The 14,644-nt window shown below is 51.8% G+C and overlaps 1 long non-coding RNA gene across 1 annotated transcript in view; it reads left to right on the forward strand.

The window, feature by feature from the left end:
* The first annotated feature begins 969 nt into the window (after nt 1-969).
* LOC311531467 overlaps nt 970-14,644 on the forward strand; it is a 28,367-nt gene continuing 14,692 nt past the window's right edge. Inside the window, exon 1 of the long non-coding RNA XR_014714224.1 lies at nt 970-1,062. This is a non-coding gene — a long non-coding RNA (uncharacterized lncRNA). The remainder of the gene's footprint in view (nt 1,063-14,644) is intronic.

Raw genomic sequence — 14,644 nt, forward strand, 5'->3', positions numbered from 1 at the left:
CCCGTGCCCTCAGGAGCAGACTCTCCTGGGCCCTGATCCAAAGCCTACCGCAATCAACAGAAGTCCTGCCCCTGCTTTCGGGGGGGCACTGGCTCATAGGCACCGCTTCTGGTATCCCTGGTGCTCTGCCTGTTGCAAGCAATGTTACAGCGAACAGCCCATCTGCCCTTCAAGCTTGCCTGTCTTCCCCCCCCCCCTCCCCCCCACACACTCACTGTGCATACAGCCCCTAGCACCATGGGCCTCAAACACCACTGTGGCTTCTCCTTGAATCTGACACAAATAGTAACTGCTGGGCCTGCCCAGGCCTGTCTTTCAGCTTGGGGGTGGAAGGTAGCACAGCATTCCCTAACCCTCTTCCCTGTTTGTCGTCCCTCTGCACCCCTGCCATGCCCGGACAGGGCTGCTCATGGCTACAAGCCACGCTGGTTTGAATGGCGGCGTAAGTGGGCCCTAAACTGGCTCATCTCATCCCATGTCAGCCGAGGGCTGTGTGGCGAAAGTCTGACATCCCCGCTCTCAAAAACTATTCTGTGAAACCCACATTTTAACGTAATTCAGTATCATGGGATCAGCGTGCTGCAGAGCAGAACAGCCTCGCCCAAGCTCCCTAGCGTTTCAGCTGGTTGTAGGCTTCACTTCCTGTCCTAAACAGGGCTGTGTCCTTAGCTGCCTGCCACCTTCTGTCCCCCCCAGGCAGCAATTCCCAGGGCTGGTTAGTGCAGTCAGCGACGGCCCCTTGTGGAATCATTATCAGTGGAGATTTCTGAGAATAGGTTGGACAAACCCCTGTCAGGATGCAGCTGGTTTACTTGGCCCTGTCTCAGCCTGGGGAGGATGGACTGGAAGACCTGGAGGGGGCCCTTTCAGCCCAACGTTTCCATGATTCTCTGTAGGCTCCACCTCCATAGTAAAGACTATACTTCTCTAGCTCTAATTTCTGTTCAGTCATGTAGTGCGGGGGCAGGACTGTGCCATCGGCTCTGTTCTCCAGGGGGATACGGGACAAAACACTAGCAGGTACATCACACCGGTCTTTGCAGGGGCTACGCAGACACGTAGGTAGGCTTGGCAGAATTTCGATCGATAATATTGATGTTTATTTTTAAGCAGGTTTTTAATGTTTGTTTAAATTTTTGCTGTGGTGGGAAATAAATGCGGGGAAGGAGCAGACAGTAATTGTCTAATGACAGTAGATGCTGAGATTCAAGAAGTTAAAGCCTTATAACCCATTAAAACATAAATTGTCGACATCGTGTGTCAAAACAGACAAAGTAAATAGCCTTAACTCAAACTCTGGCTTGTTCTCAAGCTGCATTTTTCACACTTTGTCGTCTGGAAATATTTTTTGGCTGTCTGTGGTGAAATTGACATCTACTGACATAAAATCTGATCCATCCATGCCTCCATGTCAGATTAAAAAGCTCCTGCCCTGGGAGTCATAGGAACAATCCTCCACTGGGCAGCAGAGCAGAGCCTGAGTGACCTGATCACCTGCTTTCTTCTCTAGCACTTGACTCTGTGATTTTGCCTGAAGAAAATGTGAGATCAGGTCAATTTCCTAAAGCCAAAGCCCAGGGCTGCAAGGGGATTGGGGGTTCATTTCCACAGCATGCTCTCTTTGCTCTCCTTCTGAGGTTAATCCTAGCCAGCGTGAGGCTCAATGTGACAGTGTCTCTTTGGCTGCTTCCCAGGTGGAGCTGGGTAGCAGCATGGAGAGGGACTGTGGGTGCTCACTCAAAGCCCTCTTCCTCTGATCAGCTGGGCTGCGTGGGGCTGTATAGCATCGAGGGAAGGGGAGATGCCCATTAATTCCTGGCGGAGGGAGATGCGGGGCAGTGGTTACGGATGGGTGTAACCCAGATTTTACTGGCAAACACCCCTCCCTGCTGATGTTTCTCTGCTTTCATCCTTTCCATCCACAAGGGCCAGGCCTTCTCCGCATAACTTACAGAGTTACAGGCTGCAGAGTACCTAATGACCTGCCATGGTTTGTCGTGTCTCTAGGAGGGATTCACCTGGCCAGAGTTTAGATTCATTTTCCTTCTGTGTGTTTAAAAAGAAAAACACATTGCGTGACGGAGAGCCTTGGTTTGATCTGCACAGTGCTGACAGGCGCCAGCTTGGCAGGCCTGGTGTCTGCGTCTCCCTGCCCCCGTGGTGAGGAAGGGTCTTGTCGCTGGGGCACAGACCTGGGACTTGGGAGGTTCGGGTTCAGTTTCTGACTCCTATCACAGCCCCACTGTGTGACCATGGGCCTCTGTTCCCCACCTGTGCCACAGGGAGAACATTCCCTCCCTTGCTTGTCAGCATAAAGTCCCTGCCCTGGACAGGTAACGATCTAGCTAGTCTTTCCGCTCTGTGGCTAAGCAATGCCTGGCGTGATGGGGCCTCCAGGTGCTCGTGTGATACAAATAGCAGGTAATAAAAGGGTGCAAATTAATTAGTGCTGGTATCTTTTAGGACTGTGGACACCTGTCTACTAGAAACAGTAAGGAGAGACCCCAGCATATTTCCCCATGGGCCACTGGATGGCTATCAACTGAGGGCCGCTAGATGGGAGGTGCTAGGACAGCTTGACCCCTGCACAGTGAAAAGCAGGCTGCTTCCTCCCCTTCACCCTGCTCAGGGCTGGAGCACGCTGGGGCCTGTCCTATCCAGCACAGCACCTCCCCAGTGGTTCCCTTGTCCTCTCTTCCACAAGGCCGTCTCTCCCTGGAGCACGGGGGAAGTGCTCCATCCTAGCCAACGACCCAGCGTGGTGTCCTGCGGAGGGACAAAGGACAAGTCTACCAGGGCGAGAGTGGCACAAAAGAATAACATGGCATCGCCCTGTGGCAATGTCAGCCCCTAGGAGAGGAGCGTTCCGGGCGCAATCACTAATAATTAAACCAAAATAGGCCACTGATTTCACCAGTCTGCACAGGCTGAACTAAAGCCCCAATTCCCCTTTCTCCCCACTGCAGGTTCGCTGGGCCGTGTCTGCTCTGAGCCAGGCCTATCTGAACTCTAGCTGCAGCCTCTGCCCCTGGGAAGTGCTGTGCCTTGCACTCCACCTGCCCCGTGCTCTGTGTTGGTAGGAATTTGTTCCTGTTGAGTGGTGGTATTTCCTAGTGACAGCACCTCCCTGCCCCTCCAGGCAAGGGGCTGCGTCAGGCACCAGCTCCCTCTGTGGTCGTGGCCATTGTGCACTAGCAGAATCAATTTACCTCTTCAGCCACCATGGGTCCAAAACAGGCCCCCTGATCCAAACATCCTGGCTTGGCCCTTAACCCCTGAGCTGAACCCAGCTCTGCCAGGCTCTGGGCTTTGTCCGCTGGAGACTGAGGGGGGGTTGGTTGAAGTCGATCTCTTTCCTCCAGCGCTGTGCTGTCCTTCCCCCTGATGTAGCACAGGCTGCACTAGAATCCCCCCCCTCACCCCCCCGCAACAAACTCTCCCTTCCGCTGTCTTGAGTATCATAGAATCATAGAATATCAGGGTTGGAAGGGACCCCAGAAGGTCATCTAGTCCAACCCCCTGCTCGAAGCAGGACCAATTCCCAGTTAAATCATCCCAGCCAGGGCTTTGTCAAGCCTGACCTTAAAAACCTCTAAGGAAGGAGATTCTACCACCTCCCTAGGTAACGCATTCCAGTGTTTCACCACCCTCTTAGTGAAAAAGTTTTTCCTAATATCCAATCTAAACCTCCCCCACTGCAACTTGAGACCATTACTCCTCGTTCTGTCATCTGCTACCATTGAGAACAGTCTAGAGCCATCCTCTTTGGAACCCCCTTTCAGGTAGTTGAAAGCAGCTATCAAATCCCCCCTCATTCTTCTCTTCTGCAGGCTAAACAATCCCAGCTCCCTCAGCCTCTCCTCATAAGTCATGTGTTCTAGACCCCTAATCATTTTTGTTGCCCTTTGCTGGACTCTCTCCAATTTATCCACATCCTTCTTGTAGTGTGGGGCCCAAAACTGGACACAGTACTCCAGATGAGTCCTCACCAATGTCGAATAGAGGGGGACGATCACGTCCCTCGATCTGCTCACTATGCCCCTACTTATACATCCCAAAATGCCATTGGCCTTCTTGGCAACAAGGGCACACTGCTGACTCATATCCAGCTTCTCGTCCACTGTCACCCCTAGGTCCTTTTCCGCCGAACTGCTGCCTAGCCATTCGGTCCCTAGTCTGTAGCCGTGCAGACCTGAGTGAGACAGGTGAGAGCGGTGCTCTGTGCCTGGGTGAGCGCTGGCTCTTCCCAGCAAAGACTGAGCCTGCACCCACTCAGCCCGAGCCACAGCGCGGCTGAAAAGCCACCTGCTGCCCCTTCTTCACGTGGGGTGCTCTGGTTTGCCTGGAAAGCTGTCGGTGAAAGCAGGCCCAGCTGAGCTCAGTCGGGCCAGGCCCTGGAGCGGCAAAGGTCTGTGCAATAACACTCCAGCTAGGAAGCCGGTGCATGGGAGAGATGGTGTTTCCTTCGGGCTGGAGTATTTGTCCTGGTGGACTGGGTCCCTTGCAGGGCACTTGAAATTTCCCAAGCGTTCGTAATACCCAGCGGATAAGCCAAAGGGAAGAAGATCCGTGTGCCTTGCTGGGCTGAGGCACGCCTGCCTTTCCACTCAGTTCCTTTCCCTAGCCCAGCCCGTCCCCTCCTGGAGAGGGAGCAGCCTGGCGCGGCCTCCCCAGCTCCCAAGAAACTAAACATTTGTGCAAAGTAGATTTTTTTTTTCTCCCTTTCCCCTCCTGGCGCACTGAAGGTTTTGAAAGTTAAGTATTACTGTCGGCTTTGTTGTTGCCTAACTACGACAGACAAATTGAGAACTAGTTGTCAAAATGTCAGTGCACAACAAATCAACATTCAAAATGAGTCTCAGCACTATGTGGTGTATAATTAAAAAAAAATCCTTTTTAGAAATTTCAGCAAGCGTTGGCTCTGCTTTATATTTGTCTGTGTGATTAATAAAGGCAGCTAATTTTCAGACTTTAAAAACAGCTAGAAAATAGCTCCTAATTACATATTAGGCTGCAAACGGCCCCCGCTGAGCAAGGCTGGTATTGGTGGGCCAGAGAATTTGGCAGGGGCTTAATTACATTCTGAGCATCATCTAATTTTAGTTAAATGTAATGTAATCAGCAGCAGATGTCTGAAATAAAATATGAATTATGAATATGATGAAATTTCATTCTTGAATAAAAAAGTAATTTGCTATTTAGTTCATTAAAGTCGCAGAGGTTTATTAAGAGCAGGTATACAGTGCAGCTAGGTTATATTAAAATGCTATTTCAGAGAGGCTAAGAAATTGCATCAGAGCTGCTAAAATATTCTACAAGGAGCACCCAACGACTGAGAATTATGATTTGAGAAAACATCCCCAAAGCCTCCCAACATATGAAGGTTGTAGCATCGATCCCCCAGAATGATGGGAATTGAGTTCACCTCTCTGGCCAGGCAGTGAGGCATTGGGAGCTTCGGTGCATTAGCCAATTAAAGCTGAACAAAGCACCACAAAGTGCTGCGGGGAAGGAGTCTGTTGTGGCTAGGAGACTGGGCGAGATGGGTGCCTTAGAGATGGAAGAGGCTGGTGAATTCTGTGCCGGGCTCACTCATAGTCTGCCTTTGGGTTGGGAATTGTGGGAAACTGTCTCCCTGTTGGTCTAACGCAGCTGCAGCCCAGTGGTGAAAACACCCAGGGCACAGTGTGCACAAACGTTCCCACTATTGCTACCTCCTGCACAGGGATTAGCCAATAATGAGAGCGGTTTGAACACTTACGGCGCAGACGGGAGCTGGGTTGGGGCAGAAATGGCGGCTCTCTGCTCCAGGCTCGCTTTTAAAATGATTAGCAGTAATATAATTCACAACCCGTATTTTGTCATCATTAAGCTTCGGAGTCAACACATCATTGTAGTGAATGAGGGTTGATTGCATCTGTGCTGAAGATTGTTTCTGTAGCTTTACCTCTGGCAAGTTTGCGTCCTGTTTAGAAGGATTTCTTCACAGCCAGAAGGGCTAGAAAGTTATTTATTTATTTTTAATGGGAGATTAAGTTCTCCAGAAATTGCTCGGGTTGTCGGGGAAGGCTGGTCACAGTCCATGCTAGCTCAGCCTGGCAGGTAAACGTTCCAGAGAAGAGACAAGGCTCATAAGGGGTCTGTGTATGCACAGTTTGTGGGCGCAGTGGCTGAGTGACATATCACCATAAGCCAGCCCAAGAAAACACTCCACCCTGTGCTCACAATCTGTTCCCCCACTAATCTGGGGCTCTTCTTTCACTGTGACCAGTCTGTGCTCTTCCCCCCATGCCCTGGCTTGCCATGACAAATGGGCCTGGCGCTACCAGCTCCAAAAGCGTTTGGAGAAGCACTGGGAATGGTTGATGGGAACTGGTCGCTCTCCCAAGCCAGGAGCCCACTCCTGCAAAGGGCCGAGCACTCTCGCTTAGTGGCCCACTGGATCAAGCCCAAGACAACTGGGTGATAAGCAGCCCCTGGGTCAGTCTGCACATGCAAAGGTGCATTGAGCTTTGGGGAAGCCAAAGCCTGACCTGACTTGTTTTAATTTTCTAAATGAGCCACATGCAGAGCCTAACCAATGGATGGGGCATAACATCTGTGCTTTGGGTCGTTTTTGTACATTTAACATGGGCATAACGTACATTCATGCAAAGGGAAAATAGCATTTCTTCCCCCACCCTGGGCTCCACTTCTGAACAGACAGGCATAAAAACTAAACCAGTTCTTTCTTCCGGAGTAGAGGGCTTCCCAGATCTGGGGGAGGGGATAGGTTAGCAAGTCATTTGCTCAGTGCTGATGAAATAAATGATTTCCCACAATTATTCAGGAAAGATAAATTAGCAAAGTGCTTTGTATTGACCTGCTGCTGCTGCAGTGAGTAAATACCCCCATCCTGCGTTCCCCTGGGCCTGGACACACCTGAATGGAGATCAGGGAAGGGCCAGGCATGGGTTTTAGAAGGAAGATCTCGCAGACTTGATTCTGGGCCATCAGAAAGCTGGTGGGGGTGCCATAGGGTGGGGGACAGAATCCCCAACTCCTCCATAGCCGAGAGCTCAGGGTTCTTTGCAGAAGGTAAAGCTGTCTTCGTATGAAGAGGGTTATTGCTTCTGGCTCACAGTGAGGCTGACCATTTGCCCTAAACCTGCCTGAAGGCCCATCAAATTTAGATACCCCTTGGTTCTCTAAACGTAATATAACCTCCTGGCATCTACTTAGAACAAAAGAAAAACCCTCTGAATGTCACAGAGGCTGCTGCAAATCACCCCTTCGGCCCGCTTTGTTCAAGTAGCCCCGTGCTTGTATTGATCACCTGTGTACCTACAGTATTTGCTTAGTGTCAGTTTCTAGTTGTCTGGCATTATTAAGATTTAAAATAGTTCTAGTCTAGCTGCGGAGTGGGAGGTTCGGACTTTCCCTCTACAGCTGAGCGCAGGGCAGGGCAGAGCCTCGCAGAGCCAAGGCACCTGCCAAAGCCGTGGCACAGAATGGGCAGCCTGACTCCGGCCTCCAGGTGTTACAGTCACTGGATTTAAGGTCCCTGTCCCTGGAGACAGAGCTTGGCCAAAGCAAAGTCCCATCTGCACTGACATCTTTGCGCCTTCTCCATTCTGGCTGCCTTCTAGAGTCCAAAGGTCCATTTGTACAGCAGCACTTTCCCCTGGGGCTGGATCCTGTACCCAGACAACGTCAGTAGCCAGAGCCTGTTGCCCCTGATTCTGCGCTCACTAACACCGGTCATACACCACGCCAACAGGGTTTCATCTGTTTTACTGTGGTGTAACCAAGACCAGAATCGGGCCGCTCAGGTGCGGAAGGTGAGTGAGCAGGGACTGGCTGCACCACTGAGGATGTGCAGAAGCCAGTCCCCATGAACATGTGGCCATTGTGCCTATGTCAACCCTGGGAAAACTTGTCGTGTTCAAAAGCACGGTAACCCTCGTGGTGTTCTTAGCTCTGAGCACGGCTCTGAGCAAGGGGTGCCTGCCCCACCTAGAGTTAATAGCCAACTTGTGTGTGACACAACCCTGTCTCCCTGCAGTGAGGGCAAAATCATCTTGAACCTCACATTATTTGATACGTTGTCTAATAGGTTCCCCGGTGTGAGCCAGGGGCCAGTGTAGCTGCAGCGGGCCAGTCCCTTGAGACTCTTCCATCTGGAGGTGGCATGTCAGGTCCTCCTGCCATGATGTCGCCCAAACGTCGATCTAGGCAACGTCTTTTGGTTTCAGCTTTGAAGTTTCAATTGCTTTAATGTATTCCGAAGTGGCCTAGATTGACAGATAAACATCTCCTGGAGAGGAGAGAGATGGTTTGCTCATTGTTTCATCATATTATAGATGCTGTCATTTTAATCCATCGGAGAAGCCATGAGCAGGCTACCGCAGATACACCAGCTTAGAGAGATTGTGCCCAATTCCTAAATGTGGTCTCTGAAGAATAGACTATGTACTGTTCATCCACGCCTCAAACCAGCATTAACTAAAGAAGCCTCAACACTCCCATGTGTGGTAGGTAAATAATATTATCCCTGCTTTACAATAGGGGAAACTGAGGCACAAGGACATTAAGTGAATTGCCTACAGCTCACACAGCAAGTCAGTGTCAGAGCTGGGATTAGCACCCCTAGCCTAATGCTCAGATTGCTCCTGTCTCCCTTTTCCTCCCTGTCTCCAGAGACAAAATTGGAAATAAGAAAATGAAACCTAATATGTATGTAATTTATGTGACATAAATCAGTGGGTGTTAGGAGCCATTTCTGTCTCTGAAAATCTCCTCCTTTGAGCATCAAGTAATGTTCCCAATGCACACGCACAGATAAGCCCTGCAGAATGCTGTTTGCCCACCTGACTGGGTCGGGTCTGTTGACAGACAAGTACAATAACATCTTAATTTTTCATGGTCGTGGTGGTATGGGTGGGTAAGCACATGTGCATGGGCTGGTGACTTTTCGTGACGGTTTTGCAAGGCTGACGTGTGTGCGTACAATATAGATTGTATATATGCATGTGGATTTTCGAGGAATATACATGCACACCCCTGCATATAGTGTGTGTGCATAGACTGATGGAGAGAGATGTATGAGACATGTACACCATAGGGAATAGATACTTCAGTATCTCCTGGCGTGTTCTATTCAGCGTGGGCAGCTGCGGATAAGAGCTCCATTCTGGGCACCTATGAGGCAGGGGCATCCTGTGTCCCCCAGCTGCTTTGGTGTTTTATTTGCTTTTGCCTAGATTCCCGGGCAGCCAGGCAGACATGCTTCCTCACCTAGGTTAGTAGTCCTCCCTGTTCTATTCATCAAGGGCATGACAGCTAAAATTCATTTGAAGATGAAGAAAGTGCCGGCTAATCCTTTCTGTGAGACATTGATAGACTAGCGGCTCAGGAAGAATTGCACAGCAGTAATGAAATTAGGCTAAAACTGCTGGCGGATAGCAGATAATTGCCCTTGTCTGTCACTAGGAATAACATCTCCCAAATCCAACACAATGATTGTTAAAGTTGCAGGAATGTATTTATTTATTTTTTTCGAACGGCCTTCCCTGAAAAAAACATTAGACGTAGTTGTTTGTTCTCCTCCTGGCTTCCTGTCGCAGTTTTCAGCTGACTGAATCCCATCCATTATAACAGCTCATTAGCTTTTCTGGACCCAGTGCACGAAAAGGATCAGTTTAGATATTAAACAAACATGCACAAAAAGCAAATTGGAAATGTTTGTATCCTGTGCTGGGAGAGCAAGGTTTCAAAGGACGTTTTTCCTGGGACTGTTTTCTCCAGTTTAAGACATTTTGGAAGGTTCATCTGACTCGGTATAAGACTGTGCAATTGGCTAGGTGCATTGTGGGGCTGTTTCCATCTGTGTCTAAAACACTGGGTGTTTTCCACTACCAGACGACTCCATACTTGATGACTCAGTCGTCTGAGCTAAGGAGACAGCCAGGCTGTATGGAGCAGTGGTTTGAGCTTGTATGGCAAGAGGCAGGGTATCAGACTAGATGGACCTATGATCTGATAAGGTATGGGAGGAGGGGTGATAGTGAGCCATATGGACCAGTAGTCTGATCTCGTATGACACAGGTGTGAGCTGGTATGGCTGGATATGAGGCTGTATAAACCAGTGGTGTGATCGGGTATGTAAATGCCATGAGCCAATTTTCATAATGAGTAATGGGCTAATTAATAAGGCAGCATCTTGCCAGCAGCGATAGCCTTACGTAAAGGCCACCCACCCAGCTCCCAGAGCTCAGGGGGAGTTTGCAGAGGCTGGGAGTCAGATATCGTCCCACTTGCAGCTTTCCTCTTGGGTCACAGTAAATGGGGAGCCCCCCAGAGCGGCCTAGAGCTGCAGGGTTATTCCCTCCCTGTACCCTGCCTGGGGTTTGAGCTAGTGACCTAGAGGTGAGATACCCCAGATCCCCATTCCCAGCCTTCTGCCTTGTAATAGCGCTCCCCAGGCGCTCCCAAGCCCTTATGCAGACCTCTCCTACGGAGCCGTCCGGCAGGCTGAGTGCCGCCCTGCAGTAAATAAACCCGCAGGTTCCTGCACTAACCCTGAGCAATTCTGCCCGGCCTCAGCACTGCCTCGGGGTGACCAGCAGCCATTTGTTTTGTAATTTATTGAGGGAGGTAGACAGCAAGGGTAAGTAAGTGCACTGGCCAGCAACTGTAATGTTTTATATGCGAGGGCTGGCACGGGTAATTTACTGCGGCCGCAATAACATATTTCACTTTCCGTCTCCCAGATGAAGATTACTTGTGTTTGAAAGTGCCTGAATACACAGTCAATTCCGCCGAAACGTTTACAGTCAGCCGAGCAAAGATAATGCCCCCTAGACCCCCCGCATCTGGCTCTCGTGCAGCGGCGAGGTGATGAGATCCGAGGGCTGCTGTTCCTGCCTCCCCTGGAGCCCGGGCCCGGAGAGTTGGACGGAAGAGCTGTCTCCCTGGGAGCGATGTTTCATCAGCGCCTTCAATTCCAGGGCTCAGGGAGGGAGCTGCTCCCTCGAGTTGCCTCCTGCCCCTGCACGGCTTCCTCGCGGGCCCTCCGGTGCTCAGAGAGTGATGGCCCTTCGCGTTCCCCCAGCGCTGCTCTCCCCAGGGTCTCTGAGCCCTGTTCCTGAGACCCCACAACTCCTCTGCCATCCCACAACGCTGGCAGGGCATGTCGGGTCTGTGGGTGCTGGGCAGGGCGTGAGAGCAGTGAGAACTCAGTGCTGGTTCAGGCACTCAGTGTCATAATACCCCACTCTCTTACACATGGGAGCACTCCCTGAGAACCCAGGAGTCCTGGGAATTTCTCTAATTGCCACCCCTCTTCCCCCGAACCAGCCTTCTATCCTCACTCCTTCTCACCTCCATTTATCTACTCTCCTGCTCCTTGCTCCTTTCCCCTCGCTCCTCCTCTGTCCCCACGTGTCTTCCTTGTGCAGCAGGAAGGACAGGCTTGTGGATAAGGCACAGGGACATGGATGGCTCCCATTCTCACCTTTCCCAGTGCTCCTGTCGCTGATCTCTGTCGGTGGCCACTGCTCTCTCTTGTCTCGCACTGACACTGGAAGCTCTTTAGGGTCAGGGACTCTTTGTTCTGTGTGTACAGGGCCTAGCACAGTGGGGTCCGTGACGGTGGCCCAGGCTATGCTAATACAAATAACAAATAGAAATAGTAATTCCCACCTCCGTGACTGGTCTGGATGACTATGGGCGAATCGCTTCCCCTCTGTAGCATGGGGCTTTCAGAGCATTCGGCGAGCCTGCATGGAACAGGCCATAACAATAGCGCTATTCATTCCCTCGACCCCTCAGTGCGACCGGCCCAGTGGGAAGGAGCGCAGAGAGCTCCTGAAACCTTCCCCAAGAGCACCTAGTGAGCCAGGCTGGGCCGAGCCGCTGGAGCTGCGCCCTGCACCTTTCGTGACATTTAATCCGACAGCACGAGGAGCTCCATGGCATTTCGGAGAGAGACACGGAAAAGGTCAAGGAGTGGGAAAGGTCGGGAGAGGTCAGAGTAAAAGCCACGCTCTTTTCTTCTCTATGCATCTTCTCCTAAATGTATCTGACAGCTCCAGACATAAACTACGTTAGTGGCTCTGCTAGGCCTGGCTGCCCGCTATGCTGCACAGTAATAGCCGGCTGATATTTCGGCTTTGAAAGGTTTTCTTTGCTGTAATAACAGACTGTTTATTTTCTCTGATAGGTGCATTTAGATGTTGCCATGTATATTATTCTAAGGAAGGGGAAGGCAGATAAAAACCTCAAGTCTTTGCACAAGGTATTTTCTCCATTGCTCCATATATTCAAGATCCAGAGCAGAAAATAACATGGTGCCTGGGTTTGAACTCTGGGGCTTTGCTCCGTCATTTCACCTTCTTATTATTATCCAAGATGAGTTAGGATAAATCTGCCTACAGTGGAGAGGCCCCAGCAGGAGGCCTGGGAGTTCAGATAAACTGTGGCAGAATTCAGTGGGTGTTTCTCATGCTTTTGGTGATGGTCCTTCAGATCAAAGTCTTCTCTTCCACCTGTCCTGCCAATATGCTCCAAGCCTGAACTGCGAGGGCAGGAGGGGAGAGTAATCTCCACCACCCAATCAGCTCTAGAGCTCTGGAGACCAGTTGCGTTGATGGGTCTGAAAATAAGGACACACCTGTCCACTAAAAACCAGGCGGAGACCCATCAGCGAGGCAGCCACTGAGAAGCTGGTGAGAACTGTCAGTCAGCCCCTGTCTGGGCTGGATTTAAATAGATGACTTAAAGGGCCTTTTCCCAGCCAACCAGCCAGTGGTTTAACGTGGATTCTCTTGCCAAGGCGATTCCGTTACATGGGGGGAGACAGCCTGGAAGACGCAATTAATGTGGAAGGAGCAGATCAATTCTTTCCTGTTTGTTTCAGGGAAGGGAACTTTCTCATTTCAGTGCTGACCTTGCAAGTGTCACTATTGTTGCGAGATAAACACAGGGCTTGTTGAAGCTGCAGCCGTGGAAGGATGATTCATACAGCGCGGGGCGGAACAGGGCATCAGAGGAGGGGCTGGCATCAGGCATTGTCCTCACCCTGCCTACACTGGCTCGTACAAGGCCGTTTGCCACTGGGCGCGCAGGGATTTTGCTTGCTTAGATTCTCGAAGCTGAAAGTGAAATTTGAAAACCCCCTTTTGTTCTGCGGGGAGCGGGGCAGTTCTGCGGCTGCTCCTCCATGTAGTGGCTCACCCCAGCCATGGAGGAATCCCTCAGCAGCAGCTGGCCAATTTCCTATGCCTTTGCACTGTGTGTGAGCAGCTGTGCATTAGGGTGTGGGCTGCTGGGTGTCCATTTACGTGGGGGTGCGCTGTTGGCTGGCTTTTCAGAGGGGCTGAGCACAACTCCTGTGCACTTCTGAAAATCACACCATCTGGGGATCTGCGTGCTTCGGTATTGCCTGAGGGCACGCGCCTTTGTTTTTCATGTCTGTGTGTTTGATGTGCATGTCCATGGGGTTGCTGGGCAGGGTGCATTGGGCTGTGTGCGCTGTGTGGGGGTGTCCTGGGTCTGTGGGTGCTGGACGGGGTGTGTCAGACCTCTGGGTGTCGGGTAGGGTGTGGGTTGGTCTGGGGGTGTTGGGTGGAGTGTGCCAGGTCTGTTGGTGTTGGGTTGGGTGTGCCGGATCTGTGGGTGCTGGGCAGATGTGTCAGGTCTGCAGGTGTTGGGTGGGGTGTGTTGGGGGGTGTAGGTTGGTCTGTGGGTGTTGGGCAGGGTGTGTTGGGGGGTGTAGGTTGGTCTTTGGGTGCTGGGCAGGGTGTGCCGGGTCTGTGGGTGCTGGGTGGGATTGGCCGGGTCTTTGGGTGCTGGGCGGGGTGTGTCGGGTCTGTGAGTGCTGGGTGGGATTGGCCGGGTCTGTGGGTGCTAAGTGGGGTGTGTTGGGTCTGTGGGTGCTGGGTGGGATTGGCCGGGTCTGTGGGTGCTGGGCGGGGTGTGTCGGGTCTGTGGGTGCTGGGTGGGATTGGCCAGGTCTGTGGGTGCTAAGTGGGGTGTATCAGGTCTATGGGTGTTGGGTGGAGAGTGTCGGGTCTGTGTCCCCCCTGGCGGCAGTATGAGCACATACCAAGGGAACACCCTGCACGTCAGGCTGATCCCATGGCTGTTCACCGGCTGCTCCGTGGACATACTGCTTCCCGGCAGCTGCCCAGCCCCGTGCCCCTTGGGGGTGGCACAGGCTTCGCCCAGGCCAGTTGGCCATGAGTTTCTAGAATCGGAGCTGGCTCCCATCCAGCACAGGGGGAGAAGGGAAGTGGGTCTGTGTCCCCAGACAGTGGCTGCTAGGGTGTGACTCAGGGCTCTCTCGCAGGCTAGGGGAATTGTTCAGCTCTTCAGAGTGAGGTGCTGGGGGCAGTGGGGTTGGGGACACCTGGGAGGTGATTCCGGTTGACCAACTAGTTTTTGGGAGGGAGAAAACTGGTCCATTAGGCTTCTGCCTCCCTCTCTCCACAACAGGGAGTGGGGATGGAGTAGAGGGGAAGTTGCTCTCGGGAAGGAGGGGGGCAGAGGTGACTGATGCTGGAGAGGAGGGATGTGGGGACAGGGCAGGGGACAGCTAGGGGAGGAGGGGACAGTTGGGGGCAGACAGGTGATCTGAGGAAGTTCTGAGTCCTTTGCTTGCAGC

This window comes from Lepidochelys olivacea (assembly GCF_965140295.1).
Source record: "Lepidochelys olivacea isolate rLepOli2 genome assembly, chromosome: 15".
Classification (NCBI taxonomy): Eukaryota; Metazoa; Chordata; order Testudines; family Cheloniidae; genus Lepidochelys; species Lepidochelys olivacea.